Raw genomic sequence first — 23,730 nt, forward strand, 5'->3', positions numbered from 1 at the left:
CAGTCTGCTGGAGGGTTGTGAACGGATGACCAAAGTGACCCGCAGGTTGGGGGGAGGGGGGTGCACGGGGCATTCCCATGCACCGCCTGGAGATGCTCCCTTTGGGCTGGGACGTGCGCTCCACCAGCACATCCGTGCCCCGGTCAGTGGACGTGAAGAACGTTTGCAGGCGTGTTTATCCCCCACGGCGGGTCTCCCTCTGCATGCAGGCATAACGCCCATGCACCCATGTAGTCCCGCTCCGGCCGCCTAGGCACTTTGGAGGGGGTGGGGTGAGGTAGGGGTGGACTGGTGGAAGGCACGTGGCGCGTGGCGGGGTGGGCGGTGTTTCGGATAGGGACCCTCTGGCTCCGCTTCCCGTATGGCGAGGCGGAGATGGAGAGGCGGGGGAGGGAGGGAGGAGTGTAGGCGGCTGGCCGGGACGGAGGGGAGGGGGGAGTGGGCAGAGGAGTGTGTGGGGAACAGCGCGCGCCAGCCCTCCTCTTTCCCGCCCCCCCACCCCCGGGGCTGCGACTGCTGCGGGGCATGCGCGGCTCCGCGCGGCGCTACACAAACATGGCGGCGGCGGCGGCGCCGGCGTGAATCCCGGCGCCGGACGGACCCAGGTGACAGAGCCGCTCTCACTTCCCCCGCCGGCGTCCGGGAGCCCGGGAGGAGGTGAGTCGTGACCTTTCCCTCAGCCGACGGCTCATTTCTCCGAAATCTCCTCCGCCTGGCTCCCGCTGGTAAGGCGGGTTAGCATCGGGTGTGTGTTTTTGTATGTGAGTTGGGGGTGGGGTGGGTGAACCCCCCCCCTCCCCGGGCGGCCGGGCTGTCTAGAGGGGGAACGCCCCCTTCACAACCGCCGGGCGGCGCGCGCCCGGGGCCGGCCCGGGTAGGGAGGGGAGCTCGGGCTCCGCCCCCTCCCTCCTCCCCTCTCCCGCGCTCGGAGGAGGCACCCCCCTCCGCGGGAGGTGGGCGGGAGCGCAGGGTGGGCGAGTGGCGGCTGTGGCGTTGTTCCCCCCTCCCCGCACGTTCCACCCGCCCCCCCCCCCCCCGACCCCAGCTCTCCTGGCTCGCGCCCGCTCTTCTCCGCTTGTGGCTGTCCCGGCAGTCTGCATCTCGGGGCGCCCAGCTCTCGCCTCCACCCCTCCCACCTCCCCAACTGTCTCCCTGGGGGAACCTAGAAGAAACCCACTCCAGGTGTCCCGAGCACAGAAGAGGTGAACGTTTCTTTTTCTTCCTTTCTTTCCCGGGCCCCGGGGGAGGGGCGGGGGTCTCCCTCCGTGCAGTCCTCCGCACCGTCCTAGGCAGGGCATCTCCCGGGTGGGCACTGGGCATAGCCCTCCTTTCTTCTTCCTCTCCCCCCTCTTCGCTCAGCTTTTTTTCTTTTTTTCTGGTGCATTTCAAACCTGGGGACCTGACACCTCCACTCGGCCCCTCTAAACTTTTTTCCTCCGCCAGGACTCCACCCCTTTTACCTTTTCCCCCCCTCCACACTCCCCACGTTTTCCCCAGACTAGCGGGCAGGGAGGGGAATGGGGGGTGGGGACCCCTCCCTCGAGAGGCAGGAGGCAGTGGTGCGCACTGCTGGGAGCCCCGCACTTGCCCTTGGACCACTCGCGGGGGGTGGGGGACTCGCGGGCACTGTTGCCCACCCTTGGGGCGAGGGGGGCGGGATGCACGCGTGGGAGCGGGTCCCTTGCGGGGGGGGGGGAATCGTTCTGCGTGATGTTCTGTAACTGGGGTCGTTGAGCCCGGAGGACTCACTTTCACTGACGGGGAAGAACTTCTTGGAACCTTTGCTTTGCCGGGTTATTCCTCGTGTGGGGCGCGGACGCGCGTTCTGGGTGTCTGGGCAGCGGCGGCGGGGCTTGGGAGAGACCGGCCGCTTGGCCGCAGATTGACCACGTCCATGATGCTCGGGCAGCAGCCGGGGTCCGCTCGGTTGCAATCGACCCGGAGGGGTTCGCTCGGGAACTCTTTATTTCATCCCCTCCTGAAGAGACTCTGCCTTTGGGAGGCAGTGAAGGCGAGGGGCTGTGCTTCTCTCGCATGGAGTGGAGACACAGCCTCCACATAGTTCCTGCCTCACTTTGCTAAGGGGTGTGTGTTTGGGTTTTTTTTTTGGGGGGGGTGTATTTTTTTTTTTGCAGGTGTAGCTTTGTAGGTATGGCTATGGTAAAGGAGAAGAGGAGGTAGGTTTTATGACTTACTATACAAGTCCGCATGTTTTGTGGAGTTTTAGTATGAATTTTTTGGGAAGTACACGTATTTACAAGATTTCATTTTAATCTCAGGTTTATGAAAATTATTTATATTGTCTTTTGTTTTTAGCAACTAAATATCTTTAAAGTTATCATTTTGACCATTAAAAAGCCTTTATTAAACTTATCTTTGTAAAAGATATTCCATTTTAAATCTCCAAGTATTGGTAGGGAGAGACAGGTATTTTCAACATGGGGGGGGGGGGGAATGAAGACAGAAAAAAAGTAATTTGACCGGCATCATACCATCTGCAGGCTCAGGACATTTTTCTTTTCAGAAACTTTATGATGTGCCATTTTATTGATTATAGAATGAGTTATTTCAGATTTGAGAGACTATCACCTGTGTGTTAAACTGGAAATATCCGAAGTTTTATAGTTCAATCCAGTTAATACTTATTAAGCACCTGCTTAATAAGTGTGTTAAGCAGGCAGTGTGTTAAACACTAGGGGTTCAAAAAGAGGTAAAAGATCGTCCCTACCCTCACAGTCTTACAGTCTCATGGGGGAGACAACATGCAAACAAATATATACAAAGCAAGCTACATACAGGAGAACTAGGAAATAATTAACAGAGGGAGGGCACTAGAATTAAGAGAGGTTGGGGTTGGGGAAGGCTTCCTGTTGGAGATGGGATTTTAGTTGGGACATAATGAATTTATTCTTTATATGAAGCTTTGTTTTTGAAGAAATCCTAGGGTTAGAATACTTAACAGATGCTAATAAACAGACTTTACTGTTATTACGGATCTGCTGTATTCTGCATAAGCCAAAGATTATGAAAAGAAAAAGGTCTTTTCATATTTTTATGCTTATTAGCCCCTCTTTGCAATTGGTGTCTGTTTCTTCAATGAAATGTAAAGATGTGGGGGGAAAAGCTTTTAGAAATGTTGTCCCCAAAGGTGACATTCTTGAGAGCAAGCCTGTTTATACATACCTACTTGGTGTCTTGTATTTATTTGGATATATATTGAACTCTTTATAGTCTTCAAAGTAGCTTGAGACTTAACAGGTTTTTTGAGGGAGAGGAGGAAGAGAAGTGAAGTCCTGAAACCATTTAGGAATGTAATTACCAAATGTTTTGAAAGATGGACTGAATTTTAGAAAATGTTATTTTGGAAAAGAAATGGGATAAAACCACCTTGTAAGAGCACATACTCCAAGCTGTTTACTTTTGTATACGTAGCACAAGGCTGTCTGATTCAGTATTAATAATATCTGATAGGGGGCAGCTAGGTGTTGCAGTGAATAGAGCACCAGCCCTGGAGTCAGGAGTACCTGAGTTCAAATCCGGCCTCAGACACTTAACACTTACTAGCTGTGTGACCCTGGGCAAGTCACTTAACCCCAATTGCCTCACTAAAAAAACAAAAATAATAATAATATCTGATATTTTATGTAGTGACTTAAGGTTTGCAAAGTACTTTACATCATCAGATAGTTAATATAAATAATATCCCATTTTACAGATGAGGAAACTGAGACCTAGAGTGTGAAATGACTTGATCATGATCACACTTGCGACCTTTCTGACTCCAAGTCCTTCACTTTATCTACTGTGCCATGCTGGGAGTACTCTGAGTACTCCCTGAGTACTTCCACATAGAAGAGTTTATAGAAGATTCTGTTCCTACAGTTGTCAGAGCTTTTTATTATTCATTTAACATTAACACATATTTGTTGACTACATACTAATTCAGTGCACTATGAATGAGGACACCAATGTATTAAGAAGGTAATAAGTAGCTTGTAGAATGCCTAAAAATTTTACTCATAAAAATTCCAAGGACGTTAATTAACAATTTACTCTAAAATATATTCACATATAAATCAGTAAAGATATTAAAGACAAATCTTAGGGCAAGGTTAGAGGAACTGTTCTTTTTACTTTCCAGAAGTATATTAATAATGAAAATGGTACTGCAATTCCATTTTATATTAAAATATATTTGTATGAGAAACTATTTCATGCTCCAGTAATTACTAGAAAGCTCTAAACCAGTGAAGTAAGAGTTTTTTGTGTGGCTAAGGGTCATTACGAAGACCTGAGGCTTTCTTTGGTTTAGGTTGTTCTCCCCCCTCCCCCCAATTGCTCACCTTAACTAGTATTTTTTTTTCTTAATGGTCAAGATTTTAAGGTTGTAATTTCCTTAGTTGAATTTTAACTAATTCTTGTTAGAACATTTCTTGTTTAGCTCTTTAAAAATCTAATAGCCTTAACAAACATGTGTTATGGTCTGTTGTAAAAGAGACATGTCTTTCATTTTCTTTTTTGGTTTGTTGAATTTTAACAGCTTGCTTCCTACTCTGAGATAGTTTTCAACCCGTTTGCTGTTGGTGTCTGTTTCTTCATCAGTGAAATGGTGATCGTAATTCTGTGTAGCTTCCCTGAGAAATAATTCATGATAGTAAAGTGCCTTGAAAAGGCTGCATAAATATCAAGTCATTCTGTAGGACATCAAAGTGTCTCCCTTGGTTTGTTTAAAGACTATTGGAATCACATTCTTTATTTTCTTTGAAGGCAGTTTGAATATTCTACAATTATTTATTTTGTCTTAGTTCCACAGTATATAACACGGAGTTTTACACTTAGTAAGTGTTTAATAAATGTTTGTTGAATTGGACTTACCGTACATCTACCTTTTCTAACCTCAGGAACGGTGAAGTCAAAGACTTGACTTCTCTGGAATAGGAATGTCTTCACAAGGATGCTAAAGAGAAATTCTTGAGGTTCTAGCTGCTGCTGTATGTATAGTATATCTTTGGTCCTATTTTCCTAATGCTTACCTTGTCTTTATGCTATTTTTCTTTTTATTGTAGTAGTTAATTGCAGTCTGAAGTAATTTCCCGTATTTCTTTCCTCTCTCTCCATATTCATATTTCTGACTTTCATTTGGCCAACTTGGAAAGACAGGTTCTAAAGAGCTAGGATTCATGGCCCCGACAGTTATGAAATTATGATGAGTAAGTTGGTTAGAACTATATTATGAGTTGGGATTGGCAGTTCAAATAAAAGAGGCAATATAGTGTCCTTTAGAATGAATTCATATATGTGGTTTAAAAAAAAATAATTCCCAATCTCTGAAAATTTTTCCTTATCCAAGATGCCTTAGAAAAGAGAGTTGAGTGATGCTTTTTAGGAGCTTGGAATTTGTGGTTTGAAAGTGTTGGGTCATTTTGAAAGAAAGGCTTCAGGGATTCCCTGGGTATGGATCTTAAATTTTATTAGTCTTTTGCCATTTTACGTTAATGTAGCATTAATGACATGTATATTTTGTTGTAAGATAAATTTGATTGACTTACGCTTCTCAAAATTTAGAATATTTGGATTTGAATATCTGTCAAAGAACTGTTCCATTGCTCATTTAAGCCCATTTCTGATATAGGTAGAATTTGGTATGGTTCCTGAAATTACAGAATTTGAAAAAAAGCCTCAAATGAAAAATTTGACAATTAGATACTATCTTTTAGATTCCTTGAATGTAATTCTTGTCTCTCTTGATCTTTTTCTTTTAACTTAGTCTGTTTTTAAAATTTTAGTCGTAAAAAACCAGGAGATCTCAGAAATTGTAAGAATGGTGGTTTGTATGCTCCACCAAACTCAAATGATTCTGTTTGAACTAATATTTGACATGGAATTAAAATCTTTTGGTCAATACAGACAAGTATTAACTTCTAATTGAATTAATAAATGACAAACCTTTTTTTGAATAAAGAAGAAATTATTTTGGAAACTGATATAGCTAGACGTAGTTATGTTAATATTGCCAAACTTTTATCTTTTACTTATCTAGGTAAACTTCCTTAAACAGGATATGGTAGAAAGGAAATATAATGAGTTTATTGAGACACTCAGTATTGATAAAATAATAGATTTGAATGCTAATTCATAACTATTTCAGTAATATGCCAGAAGTATATTTTTCATCTAATTAAAAAAAAAGGTTTTTTTTTCTTCTATGATAGTATAGGTAGTTAATTCATTATCTTTTTGGGGGTGTGGTAGGGAGGAGATATGCTTAATACCTGTGTTTCTCTTCAATTACTTGTTTTTAGAATTCTTTGAAATATCTATATACAGCATTTCAATGCGAATAAAAACATTTTGAATGGTTTTAGAAATGTCTTAGTTGGATGATTTGAAGAACTTGATGGGGATCTTTAAGTTTTTTGAGTTTACAGATTTAGGTTTATTGCATGCATTTTTATAGTGTTGTCTGCTGTGGATTGCTATTGTCATTTCCATTATTTCTCCTAGATCTTGTGTTAGAAACCATAAATCTAGACCAATAATGGGGACAAGCTGTAACCTGACCATTTCTTTTGTCAAAATGTTACACAATGAGGTTTCTGTAGTAAATTGACATGTCCACCATTCATTTTAGTACTATTTAAGTGTTAGTTTGCAGACTTTCTTTACTGAGCCCATGGCTGGATTTTAAAAGAATAGGAATTTACCGTTGTAAATGAGGACTTAGGTTATTTTTTACTTTCAGTTTTCTATCTTCTCAAATAATTAAGGTTCTTACAAAATACATAAATTTCACCTAAATTGTTTTTACAGAAGTGACAAGCAATTAAAAAGAAATAATTTAGATTTGTGGATTTGAATTTTCTAGGTAATTATATTATTCAAAATAGCTAATTTGTCTAGTTGAATTCATGTTTATTATGATCAGGGAAAGGTTACATTTTTTGAGTTTTTCCAAAGTTGGCTTGATTTAAATAATATAGATCACTGATCTGAAGAAATTTAAATAATTACTTAGGAAAACTCAGTGCTTGCTTTACTAATAAGGACATTCTTGTTTGTTAAGACCTATAAGTCATATTTTTATATACATATATGTTTCTTTTTTTTGAAGTTGCCAAAACTAATTTTTTTTTTCAGATTAAGTTACATCACCTACATAAGAAAACTGAATAATTTGGCCATGTTATTGATCAATTGTCAGTGTTATTTATCATTATTTTACACAAATATGTATGAAATAATTTAGCATGTAAATCACTTGAAATTCAGTGTTAGTGATAGGTTTTGGATAATATTTTCATCATGTTAGTATACCTGTAAAAACAAGGGAAAGAGAAATTGTTTTATTTAAATTATTCTGTGGGAAAGGTAGCATGGTACAGTGGAAAGAGATTGATGCGCTTGAAGTAGGGAAGATCTAGATTCAAATTTGTTTGTTTGTTTGTTTGACAGGGCAATGGGGGTTAAGTGACTTGCCCAGCGTCACACAGCTAGTAAGTGTCAAGTGTCTGAGGCCGGATTTGAACTCAGGTCTTCCTGAATCCAAGGCCAGTGCTTTATCCACTGCGTCACCTAGCTGCCCCCTAGATTCAAATTTTACCTCTAATATTTATTAGCTAAAACACTCTGTGTCTTAAGTAGCTTCCCAAAATATAGGTAATAGTGAGTTGGCTTGGTAGAGAAGTTCCCATGTTGTCAGAATTGGAGTTATATAATACGTGTTCAACAATAAATGTTAATTAGACCAAAACACATGTTATTTAAAAATTTATGAACTACTTTTTGAAAGATGAATTAAAATTTCATTCAGGTCAATATATGAGATTCAGGCTATTGTTTATATAGTCTTCACTTTGCTTCCAGTTGTTTATTGATTTGAAGAAGCACATTTTCTTACTTTTAAGTTCCCAGAAGCTTTTTGTTAAAAAACTGTTTCTTAATTTAGAATGAATTCAAAGAGGAATATTCTAAGATACAGTTTCTTATGAGTCAGGTGTGCAACATCCACAAATTTGCTATTGAGACTTTTAAAAAAGACAGCATCAAGCATATATATGTGTGTATATCTGTATATATCTGTATATATATGTATCTATATATGTATGTATGAAATAGTTGGTTTCTAGTTGTGACTTTTTTTTACACTTTCATTTTCTTTGTTTTTGATATTGGGTCTCCCCATCTTGCTTATTTTGGGAGTGCAGAGGCCCCAATACTATGAGGCACTGAAACTTTGACTTGCTCCATGTCAAAGCTGGCTGGATCCTTTGTTGTGGGGACTCACCATATTGGTGCCAGAGTTAGTGTGGACGTCTGATAAGCTTTAGCCCTACTGCAGCTCAGAACTCCTCAAATCAAAGGATCTACCAGCCTCTGCTGGTAGCTGGTTTACCCTAGTAGTAGGCAAGGGAAGAGAAGGAAAAGGAATAAGCATTTATGTAGCACCTACTGTCTACAAGGTACTGGACTAAGTGATTTTTGCAAATATCTTATTTTATACTCAACAACAACCCTGGGAGGTAGAACCTATTAGTATTTCTATTTTACAGTTGGGGAAACAGGGGCAAGTAGAGGTTAAGTGGCTTGCTCAAGGTCACACAGCTACTAAGTGTCTGAGATTGGATTTGAACTTGGGTCTTATTGACTTCAGGCCCTATACTCTATCTAGCTGCTGAGCTATTGCTACAAACGTGCAACACCATATTAGGTTATACAGTTGATAATATGGAAGGATGTTTTCTGGATGAACTGTACAGTTTAGTATCTCTTATTGCTTCATTCACTTACTTTACATATGTGTATGTTTTATGTTCCGAATCAAGCAGTGAGCGTGTTGCCTACTTTGTATTTCTATTGTGTCTGTGGGGAGGGAGAACCTCAGGGCTTCTCATTTACCTTTGGTGTCCACCTTTCACCCAGTTCTCATGTGTGGCTCCAGGAAGCTGTAGCATGTGCAGTGGCTACTAGTAAATTGTCTCTGAAGAGGGGCTAAAAAAGGTTGAGGATAAATAAAGCCATCAGTGTGTTGGGGGATGTCTACCCCAACCATGAGAATACTTTTTCTAATGGCCAAGAAAGCAGCTGAAGCAGGCGCTGTGGAGTACTTAGAACTTGGTCAGATATTGAAGATGCACCCTGGGCCGTAGCCAGTTGTCTCCACTTTTGTCTTGCCACTGGACTTCGATGGTTGTAAAAGAGAGTGAGACTGACAATTTTGTGAAATTCTGCCTCACTTAAATCCAATTCACTTGAAAGTCAAGACATCACCCCATGACGGCACTGGCTGGTTCTCTTTCAAAGGAGGTGTCCTTTGAAGGCCAGTATTTCTTAAATTAAAACTACATAAAATAACTCATCATTTTTTTTCAGAAGTGAGACTGCTGATAACCTGTGTGGGACATGTTTAGGAGACATGTTTAGGAACTCAAAAATAAGCAGAATGTGGATTGGGCCACCCTCAGGCAAATTGGTGTTGAACTGTTGAATAAAGCATCAGTTCAGAAGTAACAGTATACCGATAGTAGGGAGGAGTTGGAAGACTATATATACACAGAGGAATTCTGGACTGTTTATTGAGGGACAGTTTTCATGAGGGTATTACAGAACAGTATAATCAGCGATGATGTTTCTGATAAAATGGTTAAAATAGGAACTATTTTGGGTAGTTAAAGGGATAATCTTTATCTGAAAAATAAATTTGTGTGAATCAGTGTATTCTTTGCTAGATGGTGCTAGATGAAGAATAATTGTGGTTTTTAAAAATCTGGTGCCAATTTCTTGAAAAAAAAACAAACAACAAAAAACCCACTGATATTTGGAGCTTTGTGGGGTTTGCCCCACCTTTAAAAATTACAGAATAGGTACTAAGAACTCATTTGCCTTTTCTTAACAGTTAACCCTTAAAATGGTAGGAAATACTCTTCCCTTTCAAAAATCCTAATTTTGCAAACATTTGTGTCTTATGTTTCAATAGTAAATCTTAGCTAAAAAAATGCTTTCATGATTTTATAGTGTGATGAGGCTATTGAGAATAGTGTAATTTAGATGTAACTTAGAAATTAAAGTGGAGGGCAGTAAGAACACTAATAGTTTGAAGAAGTAACAGTGGAAAAAAGTACCATCTACATTATGGCTACATAACCTAATGTAACATAAAGATCATTGTTTAGACATAAAAGTTAAAAATTAGACACAGGTTGAAAACGTGTTGAAAGAATCATTTATTTTTGAAGTCTTAGTCACTTATGAATTCATCTAGATTGCATAGGCTTTTAATTTAGTAATTCTTCGTGGTGATGCAGAGGGGGAATGGTATATATAACTAGATTTGTAGGGCAGTAGTAGAAAGTTTTTGATAAATGAAACCAGGCATGATGAACTCTAGAGTTATATGATGAAACAGATGGGCCTTAGGGGAAGTTTCAAATAACTAGAGAGGGATGATGTATATGAGATTGGATTGCCAGTGAATAATAAAACTCAGTAAGTAGCTGTATTCTAAAAGAAGTTTGGAAAAATATAGAAAACGACTGATTTGACTTTGTGATACTTTACATTTAATCTTAATCTTCATAGCATCTTTATTGTAGGTGATTTCTAAAAAAATTTGTGGATAATTTAGATATAAAGTCATTTTTGTATAGATTTATGCAGAAAAGGATTAGGTGAATAATTTGTGAATTCAAGCTGAGAGGCTTAACTGAACTTGTTGCAATTTACTATTTCTCAAGTGCTGTACATACAGAGCATTTGATAGATTTGATGATTGTTGAAAATGGATTATTTTCAGGCCTTTCAGTATATTGAAGAAATATTTTAATATTGCAACTAAGATTTTTCATTAGTTAGAATTTTCCATTTAGCTGGGAACTGTTAATATTGCAATAAATTGCCATAATTGAAATTTGCCTCTTATCTTTGAGTTTTAGATTCTGTTACAGGAAAAAAAAATCATTTAATTTTGAAATGTATTGGGGTCATTAAATGAAACATGGTAGGTGCTAACCAGTATTTATTATTATATAGTAGATTAGAACCCTGAAGAATGTGATTTTTTGAAAGTGAAAAAAAAAAAACGTTTTCAGAGGTAGACTTGAAATTTTTATAAAAACTTGCAAAGAATTCTTAATTAGCTCAGTAGACCTAAGCTCATTTTTTATGGTACCTTCAAACAGCTCACTCACTGCATCTTTACACCATGCTGGTTGAAAGAGTAGGACTATTGAATCACCAGCTCATTTCCTGAAGCAGTTTGAGTCTTCCTTGGCTATCTAACTACTGATCTGGCCTGTCTCTTGTAACTTATTAGTTCTGACAAAGTGACATGTCTGCTTTTGAGCTAAAAAAAGGTGATGATATTGTGAGTGAAGAGCTACTAAACCTTCAGGAATCCTAAGGAATCCCCATACTTCCTAGATCTTCCTTATATTTCCCCCTGTAATGGGGTTTGTGTTGCTACCTTTTAAGTACATTTATTGAGATTCAGAATTTTAGGTTTTAAAGTTACAGAATATGTGATTCCCACTTAAGTCTAAGGAAATTTTGTCCATCTGCTACTTTTTATCCATAGATCGACAAAGTACAAGTGATTCTGACAGTAAACTGATTTCTTTTAGAAGAAGCTATGTTAAAAATAAGATACAAATATTTGACCTTGAAATGCTATACTGTATTAATATAAAATGTTCTAGTTCAAAATATTCTAAACATTGGATTGTTTCACAAATATGATTGAAAGTAATTTCAGCATTTAAGTAATCCTAATACATGTAGATTTCAATGCTAGGTACCAGAAATAAGGATAAGAAGCAGTAGAGTTCCTGGGAAAAGAAGGATGATAATTCAAGCCAGTAAGCATTTATTAAGGACCTGTAGCATCCCATGTACTATTCTAGGTGTTGGGGATAGGGAGACAAAAGTATTCTAATAGGGGGGTGGTGTCGTTGAAAATATATGTGTAGATAAATATTATGCAAAGTAATTTGAAGAAAAGAGCAGAGTGACTACAGGATCAGGGAAAACTTTATAAAGAGGGGTCCACTGAGCTAAAGCTAGAAGGAAGAATGTACAAGCCAAGTTCACATAGTCATATATGTTAGAGGGAAAAGAGATCTAGTGACAAAATGTTTGATGATGTTGGAGGTGAGAGAGATTATTGTTAGCTGGGGAGGTTAGAGAAGGCTTCTTGGAGAAGATGGCACTTGAGCTGCATCTTGGAAGGATTTTAGCCTCTGAACATATGGGAGAGAGTGTGTTTGAAGCACTTCAGAAAGCCTCTTCAGGCTTTAGGTGGGGTAGGAAAAGGCAGTAAGAAGAGCCAGAAAGTAGAATGAAGGGAATTAATGTGAAATACATCTAGAGCAGTAGGCTGGATCCAGACTATGGTAGGCCCTGAGCTCCAGGAGTTAGTGTTTTATCATATAAGCAATGGGAAGCCACTGCAGGTTTTTGAAAAGAGAATTTGCATGCTCACACCTGTGCAGTGGAAAGATTAATTTGGCATCTTTGTGAAAAGATGGATTAGAGGAGGAAGAGCAAGCAACATGGGGGGGTTGTTAAAGTAGATGGATCCCTGAACTAGAGCAGTATCACTTTGTAGGTGTGGATAGAGAGGACAGGGGATGGAAGTAGAATGTGTGAGAGATGATGCTCAAATTCTGAGCTTGGTGGAAGAGAGCAAGACAGTCATGAGAGAGGTTTGTGGGTGTAACGATTGGAATAACGCCACCTGCTGGATACTTACTGTAGAAGAGTTCTGCCCATGAAGCGAAGGTCTTTGAGGGCAAGACCAGGCATCAGGAAGTGACGCAGACTAGTGGGAGGAGGAAGGAAGAGACTGGCGCTCAGTCTCGGGCTCTTTCCTCTGGACTCTGGCGGAGAAGGGAGCTAGAAATGTGCTCTCCCTTTAATAGATAGGAATCTAGGCCTTTCTCTCTCTCTTTACCAAATTCTTATTCTCCTTAATAAATGCTTAAAAATCTAACTCTTGCTAAAGCTTATAATTTATTGGCGACCACTCATTAGATATTTTAGACAGACTAGCTAGAATTTTAACCCTTAACATGGGGCAAGTTTTGGGAGTAAAATATTGTCTGAGTTGTTGAGATTTCCTGTAGGCAATTGTACATTTGGATTGTTTCTTTCTTTTTTTTTCTAGTCCTCTAGCTTGAGCCTTGGCCACCTTGGAATCCAAACTTTTTTTTGGCAGGGCAATGGGGGTTAAGTGACTTGCCCAAGGTCACACAGCTAGTAAGTGTCTGAGGCTGGATTTGAACTCAGGTACTCCTGAATCCAGGGCCAGTGCTTTATCCACTGTGCTGCCCCGGAATCCAAACTTTAATCTGGCAAGTGACTTTTTCTATATCTTCAAAAAACCATGACAATAGGGATGACTAGTGCATTTGAGAGTTTTAGTTTACCTAAAAGTAAGAGGGGAGAGACAATAACAGCTTTCCCGATCTTCAACTTGGCAAGACACTGGTGAGTAGTCAGAAATCTGACAGCAACTCAGAGGAGTATAACCCAAATGATGCTGAAGAGGATGGTTCCCTTGGGGTGGTAGCAGATTATTATGGAGATGTGGCTAGTAATGTAGAACAGCATCAAACAAGTGCTTTTGGTGCATAGGAATGTCTTACTCCAGCTTGATTTAGAATGATTGAGAGGGTGCCCTGAGGGTACGCAGCCACTATATTAAAATACACTAATTCCCTAGCCTATTTAATTTAGAAAAGGAAAGTAATTGTTTCAAAAGTGAATCATGATTGTTAACTATCAAATTCTTTGTATCTGGCTGGTTGTGAACTTTTTGCATCTGATTCTGTCATCAAATTTGATACTAATCTCATCTATGCCTTATTTGAAATCATTGATAAAAGTGTTGAATCTGAGCATGGCTGAGGAAAGAAGCTTATGATACTCCTAGCACATAGTAAGTGTGTATTAAATCATGGTTGATTATTTGATTGAGCTAGGTGTGGTCATTCAACCAGTTCCAAATCCACATAGCAGTACAGTTATTTTATCCTCAAGGATACCATGACAACTTTGTTAGCTATCTGTCTGAAATCCAGGTATTTTACTAAATATGCAGTACTTCAAAAATATTTATAGCAGGTCTTTTTGTGGTGGCTAATAATTGGAAATCAAAGGAATGCCCATCAATTGAGGAAAGACTAAACAAGCTGTGGTATGTGATTGTGATGGAATATTATTTATTGTGCTATAAGAAATGACAAGCAGGATGATTTCAGAAAGGCCTGGGTTGGGGGGGGCAGCTAGGTGGCGCAGTGGATTGAGCACCGGCCCTGGATTCAGGAGTACCTGAATTCAAATCTGGCCTCAGACACTTGACACTTACTAGCTGTGTGACCCTGGGCAAGTCACTTAACCCCCCCATTGCCCTGCCAAAAAAACCAAAACCAAAACAGAAAGGCCTGGAGGGACTTGCATGAACCGATGTATAGTGAAATGAGCAGAACCAAGAGAACATTGTGCACAGTGACAGCAGCATTGTTTGATGAAGAACTGTGAATTACTTAACTATTCTCAGCAATTCAATGATCCAAGACAATCCCAAAGGACTAATGATAAAACATACTATCCACCTGCAAAGAGATGACTGATACTGATGGAACATAGACTGAAGCGTACTATTTTTAATTTTCTTTCTTTTATTCAAGTTTTCTTGTACAAAATGACCAATATGGTAATGTTTTACATAATTGCCAATGTATAACTAATATCTGATTGCTTACTGCCTCAGGGAAGGGAAAGAGGTGAGAAGGAAGGGATAGAATTTAGAACTCAAAACTATAAATAAAAATGCTTATTATCAAAATAAATAAATAAATATACAGTATGTGATCTACCAGTCTGTCAAAAAAGGTAATAAGATAGTCTCTTGTAACTTGTTTCTATAACTCATGCTTTTGAGTGGTCACAATCCATCCCTTTTTAATAATCAGGCTTAGTTAAGGTCATTCATTGCCTATATTTTGAAGGATCCATCCATTTTCTTTTTTTGAAAATTTGTTTGCCTGTCTTCAGTCTGATAGCATCTCTCATTTTCTCTATGATTTCATCCAAGATTGTATAGACAGTGGTTGAATGATCACCATTACAGGTTTATTCAGTACTCTAAGATAGAATTTGTCAGGGACAGGTTGCTTGAATGCACTGAGGGTAGCTAGAGCCTGTTTTTATCTCTTCAGTTACAACCCATCCCTCTCTCTGTCAGTGGATAACCTCTAGTTTTATTGTTTTTTTTTTTTTTTTGCTTTGTTTGTTTGCCTCTTGCTTTATTGAGAAAATGAGACCATCAAGGAAAGATAGCTAAGATAACCTAGACAAAAACGCTTTGGCAGAAGGTAGTTCAAATCTCAAGAATGATAGTCTGAGACTCTCATGAAAATATTTCTGTTGAGGTATAAAAATAGGATTTGTCTGTAAAGAACAACGTGGATGCAACTTATTATTCAGCTTGAATAAAAAAGAAATGCACAGAAATGGAAGCCAGACCAGTCTGGGTACCCGATGAACTCTGATGAGTCACAACATTATTCTCATCTACTATAGGCCAGTGAGCTTGACTTTGATTTCTGGGAATATTCCTGAAAGAATCACTAAAAAGGCAGTTGGCAAATATCTAGAAAGGAGGTAGAGATTACAGGTCAGCATGGCTTCATCAAACAAATCATGACACACTAACACTTTTTTTCTTTTTTTGACAGGGCTACTAAATTAGTAGATGAGGATAATGCCATACATAGATAGTTTACCTAGACTTTAGTCTGTCTTTTGATAAAAGAGCTTACTCTTGTTGAGAAGATAGAGAAATAGGTATTAGATAGTAACATTGATAGATGGATTCAGAGATAGTTGTGTGGCCAAACTCGAAGAGTAGTTGTTAATGGATCACTGTCAGTGTGGCTGGTCTCCAGTGGTTGGCCTTATGCTAGTTAAAGTTCTTGTCAAAGGCTTGCATAAAAGAATAAATGAGATGCTCATCAGATTTTCAGATAAAGCAGAATTGGGGAGAGAAAAGCTAAGACATAGAATGATAGTATTCCAAGAGGATATAGGTGAGCTAGAGCACTGAGTGGAAGCTGTGTCAGGTCTCACTTCTGGGTCCTGTGGCTTAAGGATGCTGACAAGATGGAGAGGATTCAGAGAATTTAGAAGATGGCAACCAGAACAGTGAAGGGCCTGGGCTTTATCATATGTGACTGAAAGAACTGGGAGTGTTTAGCCTGGAGAAAAGAAGGTTCTGGGAGGACTTGATACCTTTATTCAGGTAGTTCAGGAGCTGTTTACCTGGAGGAGGGATGAAGCTTGGCTTACCTTAAGAGGTAGTAGATTGCTCTTTAGAGGTCTTGGGCACAGACTGGATTGTCATGTGTCTTTTTGTCCTGTGTCTTGTGTTCAGATTTCTTATTATGAAGACTGGAATTGGGAAGGAGAGAAGAATTGTGAGCTAGGTCCTGATTTTGTTGAGGAAGAAAAGGGAATGACCTGGAAGTCTGTAGACAGCAGCTACCAGGATTTTGATTGGGTGGTAGACATGAATTTTGTGAATCTCAAAGGTGGAGAGGTGTGAATGATGGAGGTAGGGAGAGAATATGGAAGATGCTGTAGGAAGCAAGGATTATTCAAACTCCCCCTCCCAGACCAGTGAGCTGAGGGAATGAGTAAAAATACAATCAGTCCAGGGTGGCCGGAGAGGAAGTGTCTTGAGGGAAGGGAGGAAGACAGGGAGGAGCCAGATTTCATTGATTGCTAGAAGATGGATGGAGTGGGTGAGGAAAAGATTTAGAATGAAGGGAAGTTTGTTGCTTATGGAACAGTTATTCCAGTAGATAGTGTTTTATTGGGATTTTGGGATGGGAAGTCTAAGGGGGGCAGAAATAAAGTATTGGGTGGTGGGGATGAGGAATGGGGTTTCAGTGATGATCTAGAGGGCTGAGAATCACTAGGTTGTCTAGGGTAAGAGCAGGTATGGTAATGTTCACTGTTGAGTTGAAGGAACCACTCCTCTTCCAAGAAGAGGCTGGAGATGAGGCAGGAGGTAGCACTGCAGGAGAGGGGAGTTCCTCTCCCCACCAATTTAGCTCTTTTCCCTCAAGGCACAGTTACAGAAGGAGATTGAAGCTCTTGAGCTCCAAGAGAAGGCAGTGTCTCCTCACACCAGTCTCTCCCATGTTACTCCTCTTTATACCTCACATTGTCCCTATCACCAGGAGCTGGGGCTTGCCTTGCATATGCTAGCCCCTAGTGACCTTCCCTTAGGGGACTCATGCAGCAAGAAAACACACATGCAGGTCACAGGAATGTCTTGCTCCTCTTCTCACCTGAGACTTGGTGGGTGCAGTAGGAGGTGATGGAAGTTCTGCCACTGGCAGCCTCCCACAGAGGACAGTTGAAGCCACCAAAGGAAGGTCTGCCACCTCTTCTAGACCATCCCATAAATCATTGTTGCTAAGAGCATCCTAGAGTTTTCCCAGAAACTCGGACTTCTTACATCTTGCTCTGTTCCAAGCAAGCTTCCCAGCAGATTTGCCAGCTCCAGCAAGGGAAAGGCACTGTAATAGAGTATGTTGGCTCTTTTTGGACCCTAAGTGAGAACTCAATTTAGAATAGTCATGCTGATGGTAAATCAGTTTTTGGAGGACTTGGCCACATCCATTTATGATAAAATAGCCCATGTGGAAAGGGTTCCTGACCTGTCTGGCCATGGCCAGCCTTGTGGCACACCCTTTTCTTAACCAATCCACTTATTAGAAGCAGGTTGCATGACAGTGAGTATTGCACCTTGTGTTAGCTGTGGCTGACTTAAACTTATCACCTAATCATGGAAGGGCAACCACTCGTGGACTGGCCTGTCAACTTCCACAGGTAAGTGGGGAAGACAGTAAAGTCATCCACTCACTTTCTGTCCTTGGAAGAATGACATCTCACCACCCATCCTGCCACCCATCTTTTATCTGAACCTTAAGATTAAACTGCTGTGGTCCTGTATTATAAGTCCTGGCTATGGTGGGGTCTGGAGGCTATGCAAACTTTGAGGACTTGATGTCCAGAGAGCAAGCAGCATGCTTTTCCTCATGATCCACCACACATATGGCAGTCAAAACAATCGATAAGTGCTCACTAGAGTCTTGACCAGTGGCTGACCCAGAAGAAAAAACCTCTCTGGGTTCAAGTGTAGAAAAATTGCAAGGTACTTAGTCTAAATATGAAACTCTTTCCTTTCTTCCCATGTACAGGGGATTTGATTGACTGGCGTACCAAAATCTGGCCACTATCTGGGACTTGAGGAATGTTACCCTCCTCTGCTCCTGGTTCTGTCAGGTGTGTCGCTTAGTCCCCTTAGCTATATGTTAGCTGTATGTCCCCTTCCAGTCATGGTCTTCAGCTGGATAATCCCTTGCATGTGATAGGCTTAAATGATTGTTTAATCATACACCAATGGAGGATTGTTCTGTGGGGACTGGTATGTTGATCTTTCTGGGCTTCACAGAGCCTTATAAGAGAAGCAAAGCCTGAATCTAGTTGGTTGTGGCTAAGGAGAAAGCCTGTTATTAAAGGGAAAAGAATTAAGTAGAACACATGGTTAAAAGGTGTAAAAACGTTTTGGTGGTTGAATATGGTTAGCTGAAAGAATAAAAACCATTACAATTATGAGTCATTGCCACTCTCAGGTAACTGAACTGTTTAAAAAATTATAATAGGAATGAAATTATTTAGAGAGTTTAGTTTTCTTAATAGTGTATGAACTTGTTCCACCCCTCCACTTAATTTCAATAAAGTTATTCTTTTCAGTTGTTCCTATGCATTGTTATGTTATGTAGGAAGCCTCTTATTAACTGAGAGAGATGCCATTTTTTAAAACATTTGCTTGCATATTTTGGTGGGTACATTTTTTTTCTTCTCATCTTCTTTCCCTCTCTTTTATCTTCCTCTTCAGACATCTGGCCCATCATTCACTTTTGGTTCCCTCTTAGTCCAGACTTTACTCTTTTAAGTACTGGATCCTCCTCCTCTTCCTGCCCTGAATGACAGCTGATTAAGCATTTCCCACGATTATGCACAAAAAAGTACTAGGTCTGAGATTTTATGAGTGCCTGCTGAGTTTAAACTCTTAATTTTAATTTTATAGCCAACTTCTAGCCCAGTTTTTCTGTTGTTTTTTTTCAAATTCATACTTATTATTTCTTCATTTGAAGAAGTTGAGAGTTGTCTTTTTAGGTGTTTGCTGATTTCTTCAGTCTTTGCCTCTGATTGGAAATAATTTGTTACAAAAGTAAAAGCAAAGGGGTGGATGAGAATTATGTGGGACATATATACAAAATTAAAAATTGACTTGGTTAGTATCTATACATGTCTTTGTAAAAGAAAATTAAAAAAATTAAAAACCCTAATTGCCTCATACATATCCTTGCTAACAAGAACTAACTTTTAGTTAGTAAGCACAAGGAACTGTTTCTGAAATATGACTACTTAAAAATGAAACCTTTAATATAAGAAAAGTTCAGCATTAAGCAGATTGTCATCTTTTTTCTTTTAATCAGTTTTGACAATTCTTTTCATTTGGTAAAGCTTGAGAGCATTGTAATTGTTGGCTATTGTTATTTACTTTTGGTTTTTTCAACTTCAAGGGGAGAGAAATTAAATATAGTTTTTTAAATGGAACGTTTTTTGAATTAATGAGTGAGGGAATATTACAATGTATGTAAATTGTATGGATTTCGTGTTTGAATATGTACTCTTTTGAATTACTTCAGAGCTTCATAGTAGTAGCCTTTTACTGGACTAATAGAAATGTTGATAAAGTTATGTTTCTCAACACAAACTTGTGCCATGCTATTTTTTTTTGTTTCCTACAACTATTCCAGGTGAGTTAGACTCAGTGGCCATTATTATTAGGTTGTAATATTTATTGTAGCATTAAGTATAAGGTAAGCAAAAAGTAGGTGAATAATGCTCTATTGAAATTATATACTCAGGGACCAGCTAGGTAGTACAGCCCTGAAGTCATGAGGAGCTGAATTCAAATTTGGCCTCAGATACTTACCAGCTGTGTGACTCTAGTCAAGATACCAATTCTCCCCCTCCCCAAATTATATACTCAGAAAGGCAACCACTCTGAATTAGTCTTATTACGTAGCTCAAAAAAGAAAAGCTTTCAAGTGTTTTGTAATAAGTTATTTAAATTCAAGAGTCAAATTAGGTTAGCCTTTCCTTTCCTTATCCTTTACTCTGTACTGAAGATTACTTTAATATTATTCTTTTTTCCTTCTTAATAGTATTTTACTTTTTCCCAATTATATATTAAGATAGTTTTTAACATTTTTTTTTTTTGCGGGGCATTGAGGATTAAATGACGTACCCAGGGTCACACAGCTAGTAAGTGTCAAGTGTCTGAGGTCAGATTTGAACTCAGGTCCTCCTGAATCTAGGGCCAATGCCTTCAATGCCTTTCAACTTTTATTTTTGTAAGATTTTGAATTCCAAATTTTTCTCCTTCTTCCCTTCCCTTCCCCTCACTAAGACAGCGAGCAATCTGATACAGGTAATATATGTACAATTGTATTAACATATTTCTGTATTAGTCATGTTGTGAAAGAAGAATCAGAACAAAAGGGAAAAACACAAGAAAGAAGAAAACAAAAAAACAAAACAAAACAAAAAAGTGAAAATAGTATGCTTAGATCTGCATTCAGGTTCCAAAATTCTTTTTCTGGATGTGGAGAACATTTTCCATCATGAGTCTTTTGGAATTGTCTTGGATCATTGTAGTGCTGAGAAGAATTAAGTCTGTCACAGTAGATCATCGCACAATGTTGCTCTCACCGTGTACAATGTTCTGGTTCTGCTCATTTCACTCAGCATCAGTTCATGTAAGTCTTTGCAAATTTTTCTGAAATCTGCTTGCTCATCATTTCTTATAGCACAATACTATTCCATTACATTCATATACCACCACTTGTTTAGCCATTCCCCATGGGTATTGGGGCACCCCCTAAATTTCCAGTTCTTTGCCACCACAAAAAGAGCTGCTATAAATATTTTTGTACATATAGGTCCTTTTCCCTTTTTTAATGATCTCTTTGGGATATAGACCTAGTGATGATATTGCTGGGTTAAAGGGTATGCATGGTTTTATAGCCCTTTGGGCATAGTTCCAAATTGATTTTAAGAAAGGTTGGATCAGTTCACAACTACACCAAAAATGCATTAGTATACTTTAACATTATTCTTGTTACTTTCCCCCCATTTTTATATAGTACATGCAATTTTATTGAATTTATTCCTCCAGCTGCAAAGAATAGAGTTGAATTTTTTTCTTATCTGTAGATAATTGGATTATCAATCTTATCAATAATTTCTGTGACCTTAAAACCTAAAGATGTTCAGGTTTTGTATATATTTTGCTCATACAGGCACTTTGTTGTACTTGAGTATCTAACCTAGTAATAATACTTTGTTTTTCAAAATTTTACCAACATCCAGTTACTGTTTTTCTTTACCTAAATTATGGCTTGGCATTTCTTGAATCTTATAGGTAAAGGACTTAAACATTTCTAGTTTCTTTATATATTAGCATAATTTTTGCTGCCTTTACAATATTGCTGTTACTGTGTACAGTGTTCTTCTGGTTCTGCTCATTTCACTTTGCATGAGTTGACATATCTTCCCAGGTTTTCCTGAAACTGTCCTACTTGTCATTTAAAAAAATTATTTATTTTATTCTGAACTTAAGAAATAAAACAAGCATTTTCATAACATAGTAGAATAGAAAAAAGATGATTGTACATGAAACTGAAAATCTCTTATTTACAACTTAATCCTTTTAAATTTATAATAAAGTTATCTTGTAACTTTTCCCCCTTGTTCCCCCCCCAACCCCCTTGTCTTAGAAATGGCTACCATTAGACACAACAAATGTGTGTGTGTGTGTATGTGTGTGTGTGTGTGTATAAAATCATTCTATACTTATATTTATTTATCAGTTCTTTCTCTGGATACAGATAGCATTTTCCTTCATATGTCCTTTGTAGTTAGTGTGAGTAATTATAATAGTCAAAATTATTTAATCACTCAAAGTTGTTCTTAAAACAATATTGCTAGGGGGCAGCTAGGTGGCGCAGTGGATAAAGTACCGGCCCTGGATTCAGGAGTACCTGAGTTCAAATCCGGCCTCAGCCACTTGACACTTACTAGCTGTGTGACCCTGGGCAAGTCACTTAACCCCCATTGCCCTGCAAAAAAAACAACAAAAAACCCCAATATTGCTTACCACTGTATATATCCCAAAGACAACCAAATAAAAGGGGAAAAGACCTATTTGTACAAAAAAAAAATTTATAGCAGCTCTCTGTGGTGGCTAAGAATTGGAAATCAAAGTGATGCCCATCAATTGGGGAATGGCTAAACAACATGTGGTATCTATGATTATAGTGGAATATTATGGTGCTGTAAGAAAGAATGAGCAAGGTGCTTTCAGAAAAACTTGGAAAGACTTACATGAACTGATGTATAGTGAAGTGAACAGAATCAGGAGAATGTTTTACCTGGTAATAGCAATAAGAACTAATGATGAAGCATACTATTTGCCTCCAGAGAAAGGATGATTTACTTTTCATTTTATTTCTTTTTTTCTTTTTATTTGAGTCTTCTTGTACAAAATGACTAATGTAGAAATGTTTTACATAATTGTATATGTATAACTTATATCTGCTTACTGTCTAAGGGAGGGGGGAAGGTGGCAGGTTGGAGGGAGAAAATTTGGAACTCAAAACTTGAAATAAAAATGTTAAATAATGTTAAATATTGCTGTTACTGTTTACAATGTTCCCTTGGTTCTGTTCTTTTTGCTCTTCATGATTTCATGGAGGTGTCTCCATGTTTTTCTAAGACTATCAAGCTTATCATCTTTTTGTAGCATAGTATCATTCCATCATGATCACATACTACAACTTGTTAAGCCATCTCTAATTGATGGGCATTCCTGTAATTTCCAGTTCTTTGCTACCCAAAAGAGAGCTGCTATAAATATTTTTGTACAAATAGATCTTTTTCTCTTTTCTTTTTTCAAATAGTATTTTATTTTTTTTCTAATTACATTTAAAGATAATTTTCAACATTTATTTTTGTAAGATTTTGAGTTCCAACTTTTTCTCCCTCTCTCTCTTCCCTCCCCCTTTCTGAAGCCAGCAAGCGATCTGATATAGGTTATACATTACAATCATGTTAAACCTATTTCCACATTAGTCATGTTGTGAGATAATAAGAACAAAAGGGGAAAACTACAAGAAAGAAGAAACAAACAAAAAAACAACAACAAAAAAAGTGAATATAGTATGCTTTGATTTGCTTTTAGACTCCATAGTTCTTTTTCTGTATGAAGGGAGCATTTTCCATTATGAGTTTTTTTGGCATTGTCTTGGATCATTGTATTGCTAAGAGTCAAGTCTATCATAGTTGATCATGGCACAATGTTGCTGTTTGTTACTGTGTACAATGTTCTCTTGGTTCTGATCACTTTATTCAGCATCAGTTCATGTAAGTATTTCCAGGTTTTTCTGAAATCCTTTTCCCTTTTCTTTGCTCTCTTTGGGATACACACCTAGTAGTGGTTTCTGTGTCAAAGGATATACACAGTTTTATAGCCCTTTGGATGTAGTTCCGAATTGTTTTCCAGAATGGCCAGTGAATTAGTGTCCCAATTTT

At 38.8% G+C, this 23,730-nt stretch overlaps 1 protein-coding gene across 3 annotated transcripts in view; it reads left to right on the forward strand.

Moving 5' to 3' along the window:
• Window positions 1-548: 548 nt before the first annotated feature.
• Window positions 549-23,730, forward strand: part of SCML2 (Scm polycomb group protein like 2) — a 141,553-nt gene continuing 118,371 nt past the window's right edge. For 2 of the 3 annotated variants that reach the window (XM_043990866.1, XM_043990868.1), the window contains exon 1: window positions 549-657. The gene's annotated coding sequence lies outside the window, so the exon portion shown is untranslated. The remainder of the gene's footprint in view (window positions 658-23,730) is intronic. The other variant, XM_043990867.1, reaches the window with a different exon arrangement.

Source organism: Dromiciops gliroides, chromosome 3 (genome assembly GCF_019393635.1).
Source record: "Dromiciops gliroides isolate mDroGli1 chromosome 3, mDroGli1.pri, whole genome shotgun sequence".
Lineage (NCBI taxonomy): Eukaryota > Metazoa > Chordata > Mammalia > Microbiotheria > Microbiotheriidae > Dromiciops > Dromiciops gliroides.